The sequence below is a fragment of the Sus scrofa genome, chromosome 4, assembly GCF_054392235.1.
Source record: "Sus scrofa isolate SSC_HxYL_T2T_F1_AM1 chromosome 4, Sscrofa_HxYL_maternal_Yorkshire_Landrace_v2.0, whole genome shotgun sequence".
In the NCBI taxonomy this organism is placed as follows: domain Eukaryota; kingdom Metazoa; phylum Chordata; class Mammalia; order Artiodactyla; family Suidae; genus Sus; species Sus scrofa.
In genome coordinates, this window is record NC_139386.1 from 97,714 (window position 1) to 118,513 (window position 20,800).

The 20,800-nt window shown below is 57.3% G+C and overlaps 1 long non-coding RNA gene across 3 annotated transcripts in view; it reads left to right on the forward strand.

Moving 5' to 3' along the window:
* Nucleotides 1–11,664, forward strand: part of LOC110255343 (uncharacterized) — a 63,756-nt gene extending 52,092 nt beyond the window's left edge. For 2 of the 3 annotated variants that reach the window (XR_014843300.1, XR_014843301.1), the window contains exons 3-5: nt 5,195–6,151; nt 7,443–7,781; nt 9,598–11,664. This is a non-coding gene — a long non-coding RNA (uncharacterized LOC110255343). Of the gene's footprint in view, nt 1–5,194; nt 6,152–7,442; nt 7,782–7,833 lie in introns of all 3 variants that reach the window. The other variant, XR_014843302.1, reaches the window with a different exon arrangement.
* Nucleotides 11,665–20,800: the final 9,136 nt, after the last annotated feature.

A 20,800-nucleotide genomic window follows, 5' to 3' on the forward strand; every position in this document is an offset into this window, starting at 1 on the left:
AGGGAAGGAAAAGCTTGAGATCTCTGGAGAGAAAGAGCACAGGTATGAGCACAGTCTGCGCCCGAAACCACTGTGCTGACACGGCGCCTTCACAACCAGAAGGCCACCTTTCTGGAAGTACATTCTACATGGCCCAGCCTGATTCCAGCAAATTGTAGGGCCAAAATCCAAGCCTGGTATTTCTGGGTCCAGAGTTGTGCCTCCAAACCACCAACGGGAATCGGACCTGAGTTAGCCTGTCAAACTCTCTAGCCATTGGGCCACTGGACCAAGACCCATCTCCAATCTTGCCTGGGGGCCTGAGGTTGAAGTCTAGGTGATGCAAGGGGGGCACTCTGGTGCTCTGGCGCCATCTGGTGGCCATCTGCTCTAACACTCTCAGGCCTCCCTCTGCCTCCCACAGCAGAAGCCTGGTCTGCACTCCAGGCAGAGGACTGGGCCCCTTGCCAGCCTGATTTGCTAAGTCCTCTCCCTCACAGCGCACTGAAAGGCATGATGGGGGGGAATATCTCAGAGTCAGCCAGGGCCCTCACCCCAACTGAGACCACCCCACTCCCTGAAATCAGACACCTTGGTAAGTTAGTGGAACCAGGTGGCCCTCCATCAGCACCCCGCAACCCTGTACCTGGCTTGAGATCCAGGACCTCCCAGGCGTCATTCACACTCCCTGGATTGAGGTAGGTTCCTTGACAGGCTCCCCCACAGAGGAGGAAGAGGCTCAAGTGGAACAGGAGGAAGGAGGAGGTGGAGCTCTCTAAAGAGAAAGGCAGAGGGAGAGGCTGAGACCTGCCCCCACAGCACCACCACATTAATGCACTGCATTCATGACCAAAAGCCCAGCTTTCCAGAAGCCAAATTTCACCCCAGGCTGATTTACAACTCCGCACGCCCAAGATTTAAGGCAGGGGTTTCTGGGTCCAGTGATGTGCTTCAAACTAGCAAAGGGCACTCAGGCCCGAGGCCGCCTGTCAAACTCTCCAGCCATTGGGCCACCTGATCAGGCACAGATTGAACCAGAAATGTGGTGGCAGAACTTTAATCCTCCTCTGAGCTGAGGCACATTGGGTCGCAGTGTAGGAGGTACCAAGTACCCAAATGCAAATGTCTGGGTACCCACTTGGGCCTCCACCAAGCCTTTTGCATCCTGAATCTGAGCCTGGTGATGCGGCCATGGTGGTGAGAGTAGGTGGGGGTCGGGTAAGCTCTGCTGTTCCTCTGGCTCAGGCTGGTGGACAGAGGCCCTCACAGCAAGTCTCAGCCCTTCCTCTGCCTCCCACAGAGGAATCCTGCTCTGCACTGGCCTGGGGCACCTGTCGTGTGGTTTTCTTACCTATCTCCCTATCAGCACACTGAAATGCACAATGGGAGGCGAGGGGAGTGACTGTCTCAGCCGGCCAGGCCACTCACCCCACCCAACTTTATCCCACTCCCCAACATCAGCCACCCTCCTTTTAAGTCAGGACAGCAGGCTTTGAATCAGCAGCCTTCCTCCCTGGGACTCTGCTTGGAATCCTAAACAAATCAGCTGTGATTCACCTTATGTAGCTTTAGACAGCTTCCTTCAAGGGGGTGTCCCACGGAGGCTGAAGCAGCTCAGGTGCAGTGGAAGATGGAGGTTGTGGAGCTCTCTGGAGAGAAAGACCCAGCCATGAGCACAGTCCACCCCCCCCCCCCCCACCAAGAGACGACAGCACAGGCACACTGCATTCATGACATGAAGCCCAGCTTTCCAGAAGCCAAACTCCCTGCCAGGCTGATTCTAGAAAACTGCACATCCCACATTCAAGCCAGGTGTTTCTGGGGACTGGAGGTCTGCCTGCAAACTAGCAAAGGACACTCTGACCACAGACAGCCTGTCAATCTCCGTCATTTTGGGGCCACCTGACCAGACAGGAATTGAATTAGACACGTGATGGAAGAATTCTGTCCCCTTACTGAGTTGCAGCAAATTGGGCCACAGGGTCCAAGGCATTATGAACACAAACCAGGCTCCAGGCACCACCTCGAGGTTCCATGGGTCCATCTCCAATCCACTTGGAAGCCTGGACAGGCAAACAGGGGGCTGTAGGGGCCTCCGCTGTGCGCTGGCGCCCTCTGGCGGACACGTGCTCCAACAGCAACTCAGCCCTGCCTCTGCCTCCCACAGCAGAAGCCTGGTCTGCGCTGGCCTGGGCCACTTGCCAGCCTGATGCCCTTGCTCCTCCCCCTCTCGGGCGCACTGAGATACACTATGGGGGCGGGGGTATGAAACGCTTACAATCACCCTGGATACTCTCCCCACACATCCTGAAATCAGTGACCCCACTTTGTCAGTCCCTTTAGCAGGCTCTGAATCAATCAGCATCCTTCAGCCCTGGGACCCAGATAGAAACCGAGGACCACCCAGGCTTTATTCATGTTACCGAGTTGCAGTAGCTTCCTTCAAACAGGTGTCTGGCAGAGGAGGAAGGGTCTCAGGTGGGAGGGGGAAAAAAAGCATGAGGAGGTCTCTAGAGAGAAAGAGCCTGGGCCTGAGCACAGCCTGCCCCCAAAAAAGCCACCGGTTGACATAGTACGTTCACAACCAGCATTCCAGATTTCTAGAAGATCAACTCCAAATGGACCAACAGATTCCAGAAAACTGTAGGGCTAAAATTCAAGCCAGGTATTTCTGGGTCCAGAGTCATACCTCTAAACAATCAAAGGGGACTCAGACCCCAGACAGCCTGTCAAAATTTCTAGCCATTGGGCCAGTGGACCATGAAGGAATTAAACCTGAGATGAGATGGCAGAACTATGTTCCTCTTCTGAGATGAGGCAAATTGTCCATAGACTTGGAGGTGCCCTGTATCTAAGCCCCAGCTCTGGGCACCTCTTTTGGCTTCCACCAGCCCATCTCCAACCATATATTTGAGGCTGAAAGTGAAGCCATGGAGCCGCAGAGGGGGTTCTGCTGGTGCTCTGGCACCATCTGACAGACATGGGCACTCACAGCAAGTCTCGGCCCTTCCTCTACACCCCACAGAGGAACCCTGCTCTGCACTCAGGTGGGGCACTTATCAGCGTGACTATCATAGCACCCTCCCTCTCAGCACACTCCAGTGCACGAGGGTGGTGGCATGAAAGCCTCACAGTCAGCCAGGCCACTCACCCCATCCAACTTTATCCCACTCCCAAAAATCAGCAACCCTCCCGCACCATGAAAACATTTCCCACCTTGTATCTGAGCTTGGTGAGTCAGCCATGGAGTTGCTGTCAGCAGGAGGGGTGACTTTGGGAAGGAGCTCTGCCCTTACTCCTGAGCCATCTGGCAGACATGGGCCCTAACGGCCAGTCCCAGCCCTCCCTCTGCCTCCTACAGAGGAACCTGCTCTGCACTAGCCTGAGGCTCCATCCAGCGTGATTTTCTTACCCGTCTCCTCCTCTCTGTGTTCAAATGCAGATGGGCGAGGGGTTGACTGACTCACAGTTGGTCAGGCCACTCACCCCGCCTGAATTTACCACATGCCCTGAACTCAGCAACCCTCCTACTTAAGTCAGGACAACAGGCTTTGAATCAGCAGCCTCCCTCCCTGGGACTCAATCCAGCCATGATTCACCTTCATGGATTTAGACAGCTTCCTTTGAATGGGTGTCCTGCAGAGGCTGAAGCCCCTCAGGAGCAGAGGACAGACAGATTTTGGAGATCAGTGGAGAGAGAGAGCCCAGCCATGATCACAGCCCACCCACCAAATGACCACCACAAAACACACTGCATTCATGACCAGAAGCCAGCTTTCCAGAAGCCAAACTCCCTGCCAGGCTGATTCTAGAAAACTGCATGTACCACATTCAAGCCAGGTGTTTCTGCATCCAGAGGTCTGCAAACTAGCAAGGGACACTCAGACCACAGATATCTTCTCTCTCCCCGTCATCTTGGGGCCACATGACCAGACAGGAACTGAATCAGACAAGTGGCAAACTCCATTCTGTCACTGAGTTGAGGCAAATTGAACTCAAACACCTGGCTCCTGCACCTCCTTGAGATTCCATGGGGCCATGTCCAACCCCCTTCTGAGCCTGGAGGTGCGACCAGGGAGCTGCAGGGGCCCTGCTGTGCACTGGCGCCCTCTGGCGGACATGTGCTCTACCAGCACCTCTCAGCCCCGCCTCTGCCTCGCACAGCAGAAGCCTGGTCTGTGCTGGCCTGGGCCCCTTGCCAGCCCGATGCCCTTGCTCCTCCCCCTCTCGGGTGCACTGAGCTACACTGCGGGTGGGGGCATGACTCTCTCACAGTCGGCCAGGACCCTCACCCCACACGACATCTCCCCCGCATCCTCAAATCGAGGACCCTGCATTCTAAGTCATGTGAGCAGGCTCCAAATCAGTCAGCTCCCTTCAGCCCTGGGACCCAGCTAGAAACCAGGAACCACCCCCAGCCTTTATTCACCTTGCCCAGTTTTAGGCACCTTCCTTGCAGCAGGTGTCCGGCATAGGAGAAAGGAGGCTCAGGTGGGAGGGGAGAAAAAGCGTGAGGAGACCTCCAGAGAGAAACAGCAGGGGTATGAGCATGGCCTGCCCCCCAAAACCACCAGGCTTACGCAGTGCAGTCACGGCCAGGAGACTAGCCTTCCAGAAGCTCAACTCCAGGTGGACCAGCATCATTCGAGCAAGTTGTACAGCCAAATTCAAACCAGGTGTTTCTGGGTCCAGAGCTGGGCCTCCAAATAATCAAAGGAGACTCAGACCCAAGAAAGCCTGTCAAACTCTCTAGCCATTAGTTAACCAGACCATGCAGGAATTGAACTTGAGATGCGATGGCAGAACCATGTCCCTTTTTCTGGGATGAGGCAAATTGTCCAGAGACTGGAGGTGCCCTGTAACCCAGCCCCAGGTCTGGGTACCTCTTTGGGCTTCCCCCAACCCATCTTCCACCTTGAATGTGAGTCTGAAAGTGCAGCCATGGAGCAGAAGAGGGGGTTCTGCTCGTCCTCTGGCACCCTCTGGTGGACACAGGCTCTAAAAGCAACTCCCAGGCCGCCTTCTGCATCCCTCAGCCGAACCCTGCTCTGATCTGGTCCAGGCTCCTGCCAGCATGATTTCCTTATTCTTCTCCTCTCAGCCCACTGACATACCCTACAGGCAGAGGTATCACTATCTCAGAGTCGCCGGGGCACCTACACCCACCCCTGACATAAACCCATCCCTGAAATCAGCCATACACCTCTCTTTTTAGGTCAAATGAGCAGCCTTTGAATGTCAGCACCCTTCAGCCCTGGAACAGCTTGAAATCAAGGATCACCCAGGCTTTCATCATGTTACCTGGACTGGGGTGGGTTCCTTATCACTGGGGTGAGCAGAGCAGCAACAGGACCAGGCGGGAGGGCAGGGGGAGGTTTTGGAGGATCTCTGGAGAGAAAAGGCACAGGGACCAGCCCAGCCCATCCCAGAATATCCACCAGGTGGAGTCTCTGGTACCTCACAGCCAGAAGCCCAGCTTTCCAGAAGTCAAGCTGCACTCCAGCCTGATTATAGAAATGGTACACCCAGGACTCCAAGTAGGTATTTCAGGATCCAGAGATCTGCCTACAGTCAAAGGGCAGACCCCCAACAGGCTGTCAAACTCTCCAGCCATTGGGACAACTGACCATGCAGGAATTGAAACACAGATGTGATGGCAGAAATATTTCCCCCTCTCAGAATAGGCAAATTTGGAAAGAGGCACCACATACCAAAATGGGAGGCTCTGGGCACCTCCTTGGTGTCCCAAGGACCCATCTCCAACCTTGCCTCTGAACCTGAAGGTGAAGTCTGGGTGATGCAGAGGGGTGGCTCTGCTGGTGCTCTGGCGCCATCTAGTGGCCATAGTCTCTAACAGCAACTCTCAGTCTTTCCTCTGCCTCCCTCAGCAGAACCCTGGTCTACACTGGCCTGGGCCACTTGCCAGCCTGAGTTCCTCACTTGTCTCCCTCCCAGTGCACAGAAATGCATGATGGATGGGGTAGGACTATCTCAAAGTCATCCAGGGCACTCATCCCACCCAGACCATCCCACTCCCTGAATCAGACACCCTGCTTGGTAATCAATGGAGCCTGCTGGCCATCAATCAGCACCCCTCAGCCCCGGCACCCAGCTTGAGATCCAGGACCTCCCAGGCTTTATTCACTTCCCCTGGATTTAGGCAGGTTCCTTGGCACAGCCTCCACCCCAGAGGAGGAAGAGGCTCGGGCAGAGCAGGAAGGAGGAGGTGGAGAGCTCTAGAGAGAAAGGGCAGAGGGAGAAGCTGAGACCTGCCCACCACACCACCACCTCAGATCGCTGCATTCACCACCAAAAGCCCAGTTTTCCAGCAGCCAAATATCACACCAGCCTGATCCTAAAATACCACACACCCAAGATTTAAGCTGGGGGTTTCTGGGTCCGGTGTTGTACATCAAACAAGCAAAGGGCACTGAGGCCCTAGGGAGCCTGTCAAACTCTCGACCCATTGGGCCACCTGATCATGGAGTGACTGAACCTGAGATGTGATGGCACAACCATAATCCTTCTCTGAGTTGAGGCACATTGGCCCACAGGATTGGAAGTACCATGTACCCAAAGGCAAATATCTGTGAACCTCCTGGGCCTCCACCAATCATTTTCCACCCTGTATCTGAGCCTGTTGATGCAGCCATGGAGCTGCAGAGGGGCAGGGGTTGGGGGAGCAGAACTTCTGCTGTCGCTCTGGCACCATCTGGCGGGCAGGAGCCCTAACAGCAAGTCTTAGCCCTTCCTCTTCCTCCCAGAGAGGAACCCTGCTCTGCCCTTGCCTGGAGCACTTGCAAATGAGATTTTCTTTCCCGTCTCCCACTCAGCACACTCAAATGCACTGCGGACAGTGCTGTGACTGTCTCACAGATGGCCAGGCCACTCACAACACCTGACTTTATCTACCACCTGAAATCAACAACCCTGCTATTTAAGTCAGGACAGCAGGCTTTGAATCAGCAGCCTTCCTCCCCGGGACTCAGCTTGGAATCCTAAACAACCCAGCCATGATTCACCTTGCATGCATTTAGGCAGCTTCCTTCTAATGCCTGTCTTGCAGAGGCTGAAGCAGCTCAGGTGCAGTTGGAAGATGGAGGTTGTGGAAATCTCTGGGGAGAAAGATCCCGTCCATAAGCACAGCCCATTCCCCAAAAGTCTATCTCATGGACACACTACATTCACGAATGAAGCCCAGCTTTCCGGAAGCCAAGCTCCCCTCCAGGCTGATTCTGGAAAACTGCACATCTAACATTCAAGCCAGGTGTTTCTGGGTCCAGAGTTCTGTCTGAAAACAAGCAGAGGACACTCCGACCCCAGGCACCTGTCTATCTCTCTCTCCTTGTGGCCACCCGATCAGACAGGAATTGAATTAGACACCTGATGGCAAATTGGGTCACAGGGTCGGAGGCACCATGAACACAAACACCAGGCTCCACACACCATGTCGAAGATCCAAGGGTGAAACCCCAATCCCCTTCTGAGCGTGGAGATCCAAACAGGTAGGTACAGGGAGCGCTGCTGTGCGCTGGCGCCCTCTGGCGGACATGTGCTCTAACAGCAGCTCTCAGCTCTTCCTCTGCCTCCCAGTCAGGAGCATGCACTGGCCTGGGGCACCAGCCAGCCTCAGGTCCTTATTCCGCTCCCTTTCGGAGCAATGCAATACACTACCAGCCAGGTATGAGTAGCTCGCTTTCAAGCAAGACGTTCACCCTGCACGACACCACCACACACCCCGAAATCAATGGGCCCACTTTATAAGTCATGTGAGCAGGCTCTGAATGAGTCAGCACGCTTCAGCCCTGGGAACTAGCATGAAACCAAGGCCTTTTTCACACTATCTGTTTGCAGGTAGCTTCCTTGGAACAAGTGTCTGTCGGAGGAAGAGTCTCGGGTGGGAGTGAAGAAAGAGTGTGAGGAGATTTCTAGAGAGAAAGAGCACTGGTACGAGCACAGCCTGTCCCCAGAAACAACTGGGATGACACAGTGCATTCACAACCACAAAGCCAGACTTCTAGAAGCTCAGCTCCACATGGACCAGCCTGATTCTAGCAAACTGTATGGCCAGAATTACAGCCAGGTATTTCTGGGTCCAGAGTTGTGCTTCCAAACAATCAAAAGAGACTCAGACCCAAGACAGCCTGTCAAATTCCCTAGCCATTGGGCCACCAGACCATACAGGAACTGAACCTGAGATGCGATGGCAGAAATGTCCCTTTTTCTGAGATGAGACAAATTGCCCAGAGACTTGGAGGTGCCCTGTAACCAGAACGAGCTCTGGGCCCCTCTTTTGGCCTCCCCAACCCATCCCCAACTTTGTGTTTGAGTCTGAAGGTGCAGCCAGGGAGGTTGCAGATGGGGCTCTGCCGGTGCCCCAGCACATTCTGTTGAGACTTGGGCTCTAACGGCAGCTCCCAGACCTTCCTCTGCCTCCCTAGTGGAGCCCAGCTCTGCTCTGACCTGCTGCCAGTGTAATTTCCTTCTCTCCCTCTCCGCCTCCTGAAATACCCTGTAGGCGGGGTGATGACGATCTCAAAGTCACCAGGGCAATTCCCCCACACCGACCCAAACCCACTCCCTGAAATCAGACACAAACATGCCCCTTTTGAAGTCAAATGTGCAGGCTTTGCATCAGGCAGAACCCTTCAGCCCTGGACCCAGCTTGAAATCAAGGCTCACCCAGCATTTCTACACATTACTTGGACTTGGCTGGGTTCTTTGTCCCCGGGCTCGGCAGGGAAGGAGGAGGTTGTGGAGGAGACCTCTGGAGAGAAAAGTCACTGGGAGGAGCACAGACCATCCCAAAGTAGCCACTGGTTGTAAACCCTGGTACCTTTCTCAACCAGAAGCCCAGGGTTCCAGAAGTCAAACTGCACCCCAGCCCCATTCTGGAAAACAGTCTCAAGCCAGGTATTTCTGGATCCAGAGACCTGCCTCCAGACAGTCAAAGGGCACTCAGACCCCAGACAGGCTGTCACCTCTCTAGCCATGGGGACACCTGACCATGCAGGAACTGAACTTTAGATGTGACGGCAGAATTATTTCTCCTGAGGAGGCAAATTTTGTTAGAGGGTCAGGGGCACCATATACCAAAATGGAAGGCTCTGGGCACCTCCTTTGGTGCTAAGGACCCATTTCTAGATTTTCTTGGAGCCTGAAGGTGAAGTCAGAGCTGGGGGAGCAGCTCCGCTGGAGCTCTGATGCCCTCTGGTGGCCAACTGCTCTAACAGCAATTCTCAACCCTCCTGCCTCCCACACCAGGACCCTGGTCTGCACTGGCCTGGGCCAGTTGCCAGCCTGATTTCCTAATTCCTCTCCCTCGCAGCGCACTGAAATACATGAAGGGCAGGTGTAGGACTATCTCAAATCGGCCAGCGCACTCCCCCGAGACCACCCCACTCCCTGAAATCAAACACCCTGCTTGGTCGGTCAACAAAGCCCACTGGCCATCAATCAGCAGCCCTCAGCCCTGACACCCGGCTTGAGATCCAGGACCTCCCAGTTATTCACTTTCCCTGGATGTAGGTAGGGATCCTACATCCAGAGGAGGAGGAGGTGGCTCAGGTGGAGCGGGAAGAAGGAGGAGGTGGAGATCTCGAGAGAGAAAGGGCACAGGAATGGCTGAGACCCGCCCCCACGACACCACCCCAGTGATGCACCATACTGACCGCTAACAGCCTCACTTTCCAGAAGCCAATGTCACCCCAGGCCGATTCTAAAATACTGCAGGCCCAAGACATAAGCCGGGGATTTCTGGATCCAGTGATATCCTCCAAACAAGCACTCATGCCCTAGGCAGCCTGTCAAACTCTCCATCCTCTGGACCACATGATTGTGCAGAGACGGAGCCTGAGATGGGACGGCAGAACCTTCGTCCTTCTCCGAGTTGAGGCACATTGGGTCACAGTGTTGGAGGCACCATGTAACCAAAGGCAAATGTCTGGGAACCGACTTGGGCCTCCACCAATCATGTTCCACCCTGTATCTGAGCTTGGTTCTGTGGTCAGGGAGCTGCAGGGGTGGGGGCACTGGTGGGGAGGACTGCTGTCACTCAGGCGCCACCTGTTGGACGTGGCATCTAACTGCCAGTCTCAGTCCTTCCTCTGCCTCCCAGAGGAACCCTGGTCTGCCCTTGCCTGGGCCACGTGCCCGTGTGGTTTTCTTACCTGTCTCCCTCACACTCAGATGCACGATGGTGGGGTTGTGACTTATTCACAATCAGCCAGGCCACTCACCACACCCGACTTTGTCCACTCCCTGAAATCAGCAACCCTGCTATTTAAGTCAGGACAGAAGACTTTGACTCAGCAGCCTTCCTCCCCAGGACTCTGCTTGGAATCCTAAATAACCCGGCCATGAGTCTCCTTACATGGATTTAGACAGTTTCCTTCAAATGTGTGTCCTGCAGAGGCTGAAGGGGCTCAGGTGCAGGGAGAAGATGAAGACTGTAGAGCTCTCTAGAGAGAAAGAACCCAACCATGAGCACAGCCCACCCCCCAAAAGACCACCGCATAGACACACTGCATTCACAACTGAAGCCCAGCTTTCCGGAAGCCAAACTCCCTGACAGGCTGATTCTAGAAAACTGCATGTACCACACTCAAGCCAGATGTCTCTGGGTCTAGAGTTCTGCCTGCAAACAAGCAAAGGACACTCAGACCACAGACAGCCTCTCTATCTCCCTCATCTTGTGACATGTGATGGCAGAACTGTCCCCTCAGTTGAGGCAAATTGGTTCACAGGGTCAGAGGCACCATGAACTCAAACACCCGGCTCCTGCACCTCCTTGAAATTCCATGGGGCCATGTCCAACCCCCTTCTGAGCCTGGAGGTGCGACCAGGGAGCTGCAGGGGCCCTGCTGTGCACTGGCGCCCTCTGGCGGACATGTGCTCTACCAGCACCTCTCAGCCCCGCCTCTGCCTCGCACAGCAGAAGCCTGGTCTGTGCTGGCCTGGGCCCCTTGCCAGCCTGATGCCCTTGCTCCTCCCCCTCTGGGGCGCACTGAGATACATTGCGGGGGCGGGGGGGCATGACTTGCTCACAGTCGGCCAGGACCCTCCCCCACACGACACCTCCCCCTCAAATCAAGGACCCGACTTTATAAGTCATGTGAGCAGGCTCTGACTCAATCAGCATCATTCAGCCGTGGGACCCGGCTTGTAATCAAGGACCACCCAGCCTTTATTCACGTTTCCTGGTTTTAGGAAGCTTCCTTGCAGCAGGTGTCTGACAGCGGAGGAAGAGGCTTGGCTGGGATGGAAGAACAATTGTAGATCTCTGGAGGGGAAAAGCCCAGGGGTCGGCTTAGTCCCCCACCCCCAACACCACTGCATCAATGCACTGCATTCACGGCCATACGCCCTGCTCTCCAGAAGCCAGTATGAGGCCAACCAGATGCTAAAACCACTGCACGACCCATGCAGGTCCATTAGCGATGGCCTAGACACGCGATCCTGAGAGCCCAGGTCTCAAGGTGCGTGGACAGAAACACAAGTTCTCCCAGAAGAATTTGTTATCGCAGGGTCAGAATTCTGAAAAGATACTTTATCGAACTCGCTTTTTCTAACTCTATGCCAAAAAACCAGTTTTGAAATTTTCAAGAGTTTCACCTAGACCAATTTTCTCTGGAATCTAAAGAATATTGTGGCTACACTGTATTAAAATAAAGTGTCTTTTTCTTAGTCTTAGGCTCATAGTGAAAATCTTCCCAGTCAGACAGAATTCACCCCAGAGGGCACCGCAGTGGAACAGAACCAGAACGTCCCATGTCACAAGGCAGAATGGCCATCACAAATCACAACATCTCATGCACAAAACACGGGGCGGGGGGGGGCATCCTAGTCATAGGCCCCCGAAATATAAGATTGCCGTCTCTCAGAAAACCCTCAGAGACACGGAATGGCAGATCCCAGTACAGTGGCCGAAACTTGGCGTCTGTCCACTGGTGTCGAACAGAAACTTGGAGACAGAGTTTGGGGTAAAGGAGGAAAAAATAGCCTTATTGCTTTGCCAGGCAGAGGAGGCCACAGCCGGCTCACGCCCTAAGGACTGTGCCCGCCTTCGGGAGAGAACAGGAGGTGCTTTTAGAGTTTGGGGAGAGAAAATAGGGGCCCAGACAAGGGCGGGGTGGATGCAAGCTTTACTCCCCCTCAGAGTCGGTGTTTCGTGGCCCCAGGACTGGTTCCGGGGGTCCTCCACTCTGGTTGTCACGTGTTGGGGGCTTCGTTCTGCAGAGGGACTCAGAGGCTGTTATGCGTGTTCCTTGAAGGGGATCCAGGACTCGGTCCCGGGGCTGCCCTGCTGCCTCTTGACTGGTCTCCTGTCTCTGCCTCCCCTCCCTTCCCTGATGAGCAGCAGTTTGAACCTGCCCTTTGGGAGCTCAGGGGAGGTCACGGAGGCTGAAACTGGTTCCCTAAAATCCCGAAGCAGGGGACACAGGAAGGCTTGTTCCCAGGACGTCCCAGGGCCTGCTCAGCCTCAGCGCACCGACAGTAAATGGAAGTATGCGGAGTCTTCAGAGGTTTCAGCGGGAGGGAGAGTGGCCAGACTGAGAGAAGCGGGGGATGAGGGAGCAGAGCCGGGGCCTGATGGTCGGGGTATCAGTCCCGGTGAGGAAGGTGCCTTGGCAGAGTCGCCAGCTGCGGCAGAAGGGGACCCCTCCAGGGCCCAGTGTGGGCTCCTGTCTGACACTGGGAAATGAATTGTCTCAGGAGACACACGTGCCGACAGAGGGAGAGGCTTCTTGGGAAGGACGCCCAGGCGGAGGGCAGCAGGGGAGGGAGCCCAGGAGAACGGCTCCGCCATGCGGCTCAAAGCCTCAGGTGTTACGGGACCGGGGGCCTTCCTGGTGGCACACGTGCTTCTCAGCCGAGACGGAGCCTACGGATCAGGGAGGCTGGTCGTCTGCCCCCCTCCCATGCCCTCCCAACCCTCCCACTTTGTCTCCAGGGCAGCACCGTGTTTCTCCTCAGGGCCACCTGCTGTGACACAACTCCTGCAAGGACTGGGGTCCTGCCTGGCCCAGGGGGGCGGTTTCAGTGGTTCAGTCAACGGTGCCCTAACATGAGCACCATGAAAGGCCCTGCAGACGGGGCCCGGATTTCTCGGTCTGCCAGGGCCCTCGCCCCACCTGACACCACCCCCCAGCCTGCCATCCCTCAGCCGCCCTGCTTTTTAATGCACAGGAGTGGCCGTTAAATCCATCTGGACCCTTCAGTCCTGGGGCCCAGCTTTAAATCAGTAACCTCACACCCTTTGTTCACGTCACTGGGTTTTAGGTATTTTTCCCTACCAAGAGGTGGGAAGAGGGAAGGGAGAAAGGAAGCTGGGGATCAATTTCAAAACAAAGTTCACAGGGGGGAGCGTAGCCCACCCCCCAACATAGCACCCCTTTGACACCCTCCATTCACGACCACCAGCCCAAAGCCCTTGCAAGCTGATTCTAGAAAACTGCACATACAAGATGTGCGCCAGGTATTTCTGGGGCCGGAGCTGTGCCTCCAAACCATCAAAGGGCACGCAGACCACAGACAGCCTGTCACGCTCTCTAGCCGTTGGGTCACCCCACCAGACAAGAACTGATCACAGATAGGAAGGCAGAAGTGTGTCTCCTCTCCGAGGTGAGGAAAATGGGGGCAGGTGGTCAGAGGTGTCCTATACCCAAGCCCCAAGCTATGGGCACCCCCTTGGGGCTCCACCGACCCATCTCCGTCCTCTGAGCCTGGACATGCGGCCAGGGAGCTGCGGGGGGAGCTGCGGGGGGCGGGGCGCTGCTGGGGCTCTGGCGCCCTCTGGCGGCCGTGTCCTCTAACAGCAACTCTCAGTCCTTCCTCCGTCTCCCTCAGCAGCCCCTGGGGGCACTAATCCTGGGCACCTGCCAGCTCGATTTCGGTCCTCCTCTCCCTCTAAGCACAGTGAAGAGCCCTACAGATGGGGTATTTCTCAAAGCCTCCCAGGATATCCACCCCAACCTGCCACATCCCACGACCTTAAAACACTCAGCTGCCCTGCTGCCCCACTGAGTCAGGAGAGCCAGCTTTAGGTCACCCTGCCTTAAGCAACGAGACACGCCTTTAGGTCAGATCCCCATGACGCCGGTCGGGGACAGGAGAAAGAGGCTCAGGTGCAAAGGCGAGCAGGACGTTGGGGAGAAATCGCAAGAGAAAGGGCACAGAGATGGGCACAGCCTGCCCACCAAAACACCGCTGCACTCCCACCCTTCATTCATGACCTCAGCCTCCGTGTGTCCCTAACTGGACTTCAGTGTCCCTAACTAAGGCCCTGCGCTGTCCCTACCTACAGCACCGCAGTGTCCCTAAAGCCCTGAGCTGTCCCTAACAAAGCCTGGGCAAGGTCTCTTACTAAGGCACTGAGCTGTCCCAAAGGAGGGCCTGCCCTGTTCCTACCTAAAGCCTTGTGCTGCTCCCAGCTACACTTACGCTGTCCCTAACAAGGCCCAATACTCTCCCTAACTAATGCCCTTAAGCTCTCCCTAAGTAAGGCTTTGAGGGCTCCCTAACTAGACTAAGCTGTCCCTATCCAAGGCCCAGCTCTATCCCTAACAAATGCCCTGAACTATGCCTAACTCAGTCCCTGCCCTCTCCCTAACTAAGGCCCTGCACTGTCCCCAACTAGACCTGGACGAGTGGCCTCTCCCTGGGCTGTCTCACACCCACCCCCACTGCCATGGAACTTGAGGGAAGCGGGGACAGAGCCCCTCCAGGTCCTAAGCAGGACGGTGTGGGCTCAGCTGTTTCCCCACAAAACACGTGCTGGCTCCTTAACCCCCAGGAACCCAGGATGTGACTGTCTTTGGAGATGGGGTTTTCAAGAGCCGTCAAGGTAAAACGATGCTATGACGGTGGATCCTGGTCCATCAGGACTGAAGTCCTACAAGAAGAGACCAGGACACAGGCACAGGGGTGACCACGTGAGCACATGGGGAGAAGACGGAGGTCCACACGCAGAGAGAAGCCCCGGGAGGAACCAACCTGCAGACACCTTGATCTCAGACAGCATCCAGGCGAGGAGACAGGTCTGTTGTGTAAGCGCCTGGACTCGGGCATTTGATGTGGCAGCGCCGAGCAGACTCGGACGCAGGGTAAATCAGCCCTCAGGCTGGGCACGCTCCATCCCCTGCGCGTGAGTTACGGAGCCTCCGCAGCTGAGGAGGGTCCCCGGGGAGGGCGCGCGAGAGGAGAGTTCAGGCAGCCCCGTGCGCCTGATCTACAGGCACACGCGTTCGTTTTGTCCCGTACACGCGGCCACACCCGTCTGAACCGCAGATCTGGCTTCACCACCACTGGGGACATGAGCTTCACCTGCCGGGGGACACCTCCTCCGTGACTTCCAGAACCACAAGCACCAGAGAGCTCAAGCCCACGTGCAGTCCCACTTCACAGGACCCAGAGACGTGCGCTAGTGCCCTGGTGACCCTGCTGCAGCAGAGCTGCCCGGCGCCCACCACAGCCCGTAATCCGTTACCCGCTCATGGTGCCCACGTGGGCACCCCACCCCCTCCTGGTTGGAGTCCTCCACCCAGAAGCAGGGAGGAGAAACAAGGGGGACAGAGCCTGGCCCCTGACACCCCCCGCCCTGGACCCTCCCATGAAGGGGGCAGAGACATCTTGAGCTTGAGCCCATTTCAGGACACGGCACTTTGTTCCAGTAACAAACATTCGCCCTGAAAGCTGAAGTGCCTGTAAAACCCTCCCCATCAGGAACAGAAAGGAAGGCTTCATCTCGTCACACTTCCCTCAAACCACAGCCTGTGCCGAGACCACCTCTCAGGTCAGGGTGCTTCAGGGCAGCCCCTTTAAAAGGTGCCTGGAGTCCAACTCCCCAAGGTCTGCCTTCAGCTTAAAGGGGACGTTTCCTTGACCACCAGCCTCACACGCTCCCAAACGCGTCTCCTTCCAACCCCCCATTCTAGTCTTGCTGAGCCTAAAGGGACAGTGCCGTCATCACCTGCCGGAAAGTGATGCCTTGAAGCCCGGAGTCATCCGTTGCCTGATGCCACCGAGGATGGACTCCCAGAGGGGCCGGCTCTGCAAGGTAGCCTCTCCCGGACTCGGCGCTGGGCTCCTCTCCACCGACAGGGTGAAGTGGCGGTTCTCACGGGACGTGGTGGAAGCGCTCAGCTTCCGACGCCGCCAGGCCTTGCTCCTTTCCAGGTGCTTCCAGGGTCCTCATTCTCCCCAGACCCGCACGCCCGTGGCTGCGTCTGTGCCCGTCAGCACAGCACCTTGGTCTTCTCTTAAAACGAGGGTTGGTTTATGCACAGAATTGAATGGTGGCCTGAAAAGCTGTGTCCCCCGGAACACATCAACGGGACCATACCTGGGAAAGGGCCTTTGCGGGTGTGGATGAGGGTCCTGAGACGAGGTCATTGTGGGCTAGAGTGGCCCTAAACCCAATGTCAGAGTCCTGATAAGAGACAACAGAGGGGACACAGACACAGAGGAGAAGCCACCCGAGGTAAGGCAGAGATGGAGGGAGGCAGCCACAGCCTGGGGACCCCTGGACACCCCAGGAGCTGGAAAGGGCAGGAAGGACCCTCCCCTGGAGCCTCCGGAGGGACTTCAGCGCTGAGACACTTGACCTCGGGTGTCTGGTCCCCAGGACTGGGGGAGGATGGGTTCCCGTTGCTTTAAACCACCCAGCTCAGGGTCATTTGCAAGAGAAGCCACAGAAGGGCCCCACAGACGCTGCTCTGTAGGATCCTGGAAGTGCAGGTCTCTCCAAAGGCAGATAGAGCCTGGATGAGAGAGACCTCGGAGTCAGCTCTGGGCCCCCAGAAAACCCAAAGCAGAGGCTGGACAGCACAAGGTTGAGAGGTCGAGTCCGAAGGCCGTCCCGAAGGGTGCTGGCTGCACACGGCCCCCGGGTTCCTACACCTGCACACGGGAGGGGGCATTTCAACCCTGACCGAGGGCCTTTCACGCGGCTAATTGAGAACCCGCCAGTTACACAGAAAAACTCCGTGAGGACACCCACTGCCCCGGGGAACCATCCGAGGCTGGTCAGAGGTGGGGAACGCTCTCCCGCGCAGCAGCGGCCCCCACGGGAGCACCGTCACCAGAAAGCTGGCGGCCTGTGTCAGGGTCTCTGAGCAGATGATGCTCCTGAGCCTTATCCACCCTCCCAGGTAAACCACCTGAGCATGCGCAGACTTGAAAACCTGGAAGAAAGGGCTGGGCGCCCCAGCCAGGAACACACACTTGCCGAGCTGGCGTCTGCAGGCCACGGGGGATGGTCCCAGCCTCGGGGCTTTTCCGGAAGCTTTCCATTTGCCTACCTGAGTAACTGCTGTCTGAGCCCTCTCTGCCTCTTTTCTTGCTTCCTCACCTCTGCCTGGGGAGGACTTCCCAGAGCAGATTCGGGTGCTCTTCCTTAGCAGGTCGTGGCCTGGTGATTCCTGTGGAAGGGCCAGCAGAGGCCACGGCTCCTCACTCCCGCCACACAGCCCCGGCCCACAGCGGCTAACAGGGCAGAAAGTGTGCCCTTGGGTACAGCTGCAGGTACTCTTGCTGCCCGGAGGGGCTATTTAGACAGACCTTAACTCAGCACACCTGCGAACAGCTGGGCAGCCAACTCTCACCCACCAGGGGCTCATGGTTGCAGGAAATGGGTCTTGCTGCAAATGGGTCAGTACAAGGACCAGGTGTGGGGTCCTGAGGGTCCGGATAGACAAGGGGCTGCAGCTCTAGCTCATTTTCTAATCATTTTAACTGGCTCATGAGTGGGAGACAATTTCAAGAGACCCTCTTCTCATGAGAGAAACCCTGGAATCAGGGAGAGGAGGGGAGGTGGGTGGAGACACAGGCCAGGTACCTGGTGTGGTGGAAGCCTCTGGAAAACCCAGTGGAGGGAGGCTGCACAGAGTGAAGCCCAGGAACACAGACCTGTCCAGGAGCTGCTGTTAGTCCAGATCCTGCTCTGAAGTGATCAGGGGCAGCTCGGACCAACACGGGGAGCTCGGGGCGGCCTGTAGTGAGGGCTCTGGGCACGGTTCCTGGGTGCTGAGCCTGTCGGGGGGCCTGCCCACGTGAGCCCCAGAGGCTGCTGGGTGACTGCCCAGGGGGCCTCCATATCCTCATGGGCAGTGTTGGGATGAGACGAGAGCCAGCAAATGCTGCAGGTCCTTGGACCCCTACCCAGGCTCATCCAGAGAGTCAAGTTCAGTAGCTGGGGGCTGGCCACTGTGTTCCATGAGGGAGGCCCCATGAGTACCTCTTGCTTCTTCCACCTGACACCATGGAGGCTTCCTAGGACAGAGCGGATACCCCACCCCAGGCTGGTGGGAGCTCCTGGTGATGCTTCAGGGGACATGGGAGGAAAAGGCCAGGCTAGAGGGGAGTGGGTGCCCAGGTGGAGCCATGGGGTTGGGGTCTTTCTGGGTCTGAGCTGGGAATGGACGAGCAGGTGGTGAGTGTGACCCAGGAAAGCTGCCCTGGTGACACAAGTCTGAACCCACTTCACAGGGAAAGGCCTCCTGGGTGACCCCAAAACAGGATTGTAAGACAAATCCCAGCAAAGGAAGGATTTGTAAAACAAACCCCAGTGAGGGGAAGGATTGCACTGCCCCTAAGAGGAGGCTCTGAGAGCTGGTCCCCTCATGGGGGCACGTGGAACCTGCCGGGAGCGGGCCGTCACCTGGGTGGATGGAGGGTGCAGACCCCACTCCGTGGCCCCACATCTGCGCTTCGGTGGGTTACTTGGCTTCTCCGGGCCTCGGCTTCCCAGCCTGCTGGTGGGGTGACAGAAGCACGGGCTGACTAGTGATTTGCTCCTAACGGGGCGGCAAGGGGTCTTGGGAAATCTCCGGGAACGCCGTCCTGAGGGGACTCGCCGGTCCCGTTCCCACAGATTTTACTGCAGGGTCAGGAGGGCAAAGCCAGCAGACTCGCAGCAGAGCCCGGGGATGGGCCAGCTTGGGGGGGTCCCCCTGTTTCCTTGGAGGGGGAGGCTCCAGCGGGGAGGGGAAGGTTCACCCCATACCTGGAAGCGTTCAGATCTCAAGGCCCAGCAGCCCCCATGGGCCCCCAGGAGGCGGCAGGACAGAGAAGCAGGATGGGGGGCGTCCCGCGTGGGAAGAGTTCCCGGGCAGCTCGTGTACGCGGCCGTCCACACCAGGAGTGAGGGGCGGGGGGCCGTGGACGCCAGGAGGGCCAGACTGGGGGCCTGAGGACTGGCCAAGGGCCCGTGGAGGGGTGGGTCGAGCTTTGCCGGTGCCAGGCCCAGACTCCACCGGCCGGCTGTCCCCTGGTCCCTGGGGAGGAAGAGCTGAGCAGCGTGGGGGGCGGGGAGCGGGTGACCACCCTCATCCCCGGCGGCCCCGCCAGCGGTGGCCCCGCAGGTTCTGGGTCAGGGAGCCCATGGAGGCGGGTCCAGCCATGCCCACCAGGGAGGCCTGGAAGCGTCGGGCAGGAAGCACGGGTGCGGTCGGCCCCTGGACACACACTTCCGAGCCAGCGACCATGCGCGCCCTTGCCCTGCACGTGGGCGTCACGTCTGCAGAGCAGTTCAGCTTATAGACACTCAAAGCGAAGCTCTGATACCTGGTATGCCCGCTGCCCATGAAAAGGCACATCTGATCTGGCACCAGGGCTACCTCTGGGCCTCTCCTGACCGGACATCTGCAGCCAGTGTCGCATGGCATGACTATTGGGTAGTGTGGGGCTTGGGGGTATGAGGACACACGGTGCAGGCCCACGGGGCTGGTGCTGGGGCTCTGAGTGCCCCCTCCGCTCACCCCAGGGGCAGAGACCACCACCGCTTACAGACTCCCACTGAATCAAGTCCTGTGGCCCCCGCTCGGGCCCCAGCCTGGCGGAGGCTCTCTGCCCAGTGCAGAAGTTTCCTTCCATTCGCGACCCCTGCTCCTGCCATGGAGGCCTGCAGGGAGGGGTGAGGACTGGTCCGTGAAGAAGACAGGGCAGCCCTAACTGCAGCAGGTGCAGGCAGGTACTGGGGGTGCTCGGGTATTTGTCCCCCCGAGGCCCAGGATATGGGGGTCAGGGCTGTGAGGGCACTGACGTGAGGGGCCACCTTCACCTGGGCTCCCCGGGGGGCACCGCAGGGAAAGCAGGTCCTTGGGTTACTTTCCAACCCTCCCCGTTCTCAGCCCCACCCTGGGCACCCACTTGCTCTATCAGTAGGCTTTAGGTGGTGTTTCTCACCCACAGGCCAGCCCTGGGAGAGGGTTTGAATGTCATGTGGGAGTCCAGTGACCAGCGCCCTGGATGTCCTGTGTCTTGGGCAGGAAGGAGCCTGGCTCTCACGTTCCTGCCCCAGCACACAGGGTGGCAAGCGGCAGACCCAGGCTTTGTTCTGGCAGAAGCTCCCTTTCTGTGAACCAGGCTCCCCTCTGCCTCCCGTTATCCTTCCTGGAGGCTCAGGAGGCCACAGCCTCTGGGCACCTCCAGCAACGGATTCCCGGAGCTGCTTTCTACTGGGAGGTGCCACTTTCTCTATGATGAATCCCATACGGTCCACCCACTGGAGGGAGATCTGAGCTGCTTTCTTTGAAACTTTGCCTTGTCTCTCTGCCAGGCGACCGAAGACATTGACCACGTCAAGGTCAGGAAGCTCTGCGGTGAGGCAGTGATCACGAGGTCACCACTGGCTGGAGAACCGTTTCCGTACTGAATGGCAGTCACCGAGGCCCTCAGCTAAAACCTTCCCAAGAAGGGCAGGGAGTTTAATTCCTGGGGCAGAAGCATCCAGCACAGTATTTCTCAAGCTGTCCAGGGTCCCGCCATCCAAGTGCAAAAACGTACTGCGATTCTGGGGCTTGGGGCACACACAAAAGAAAGC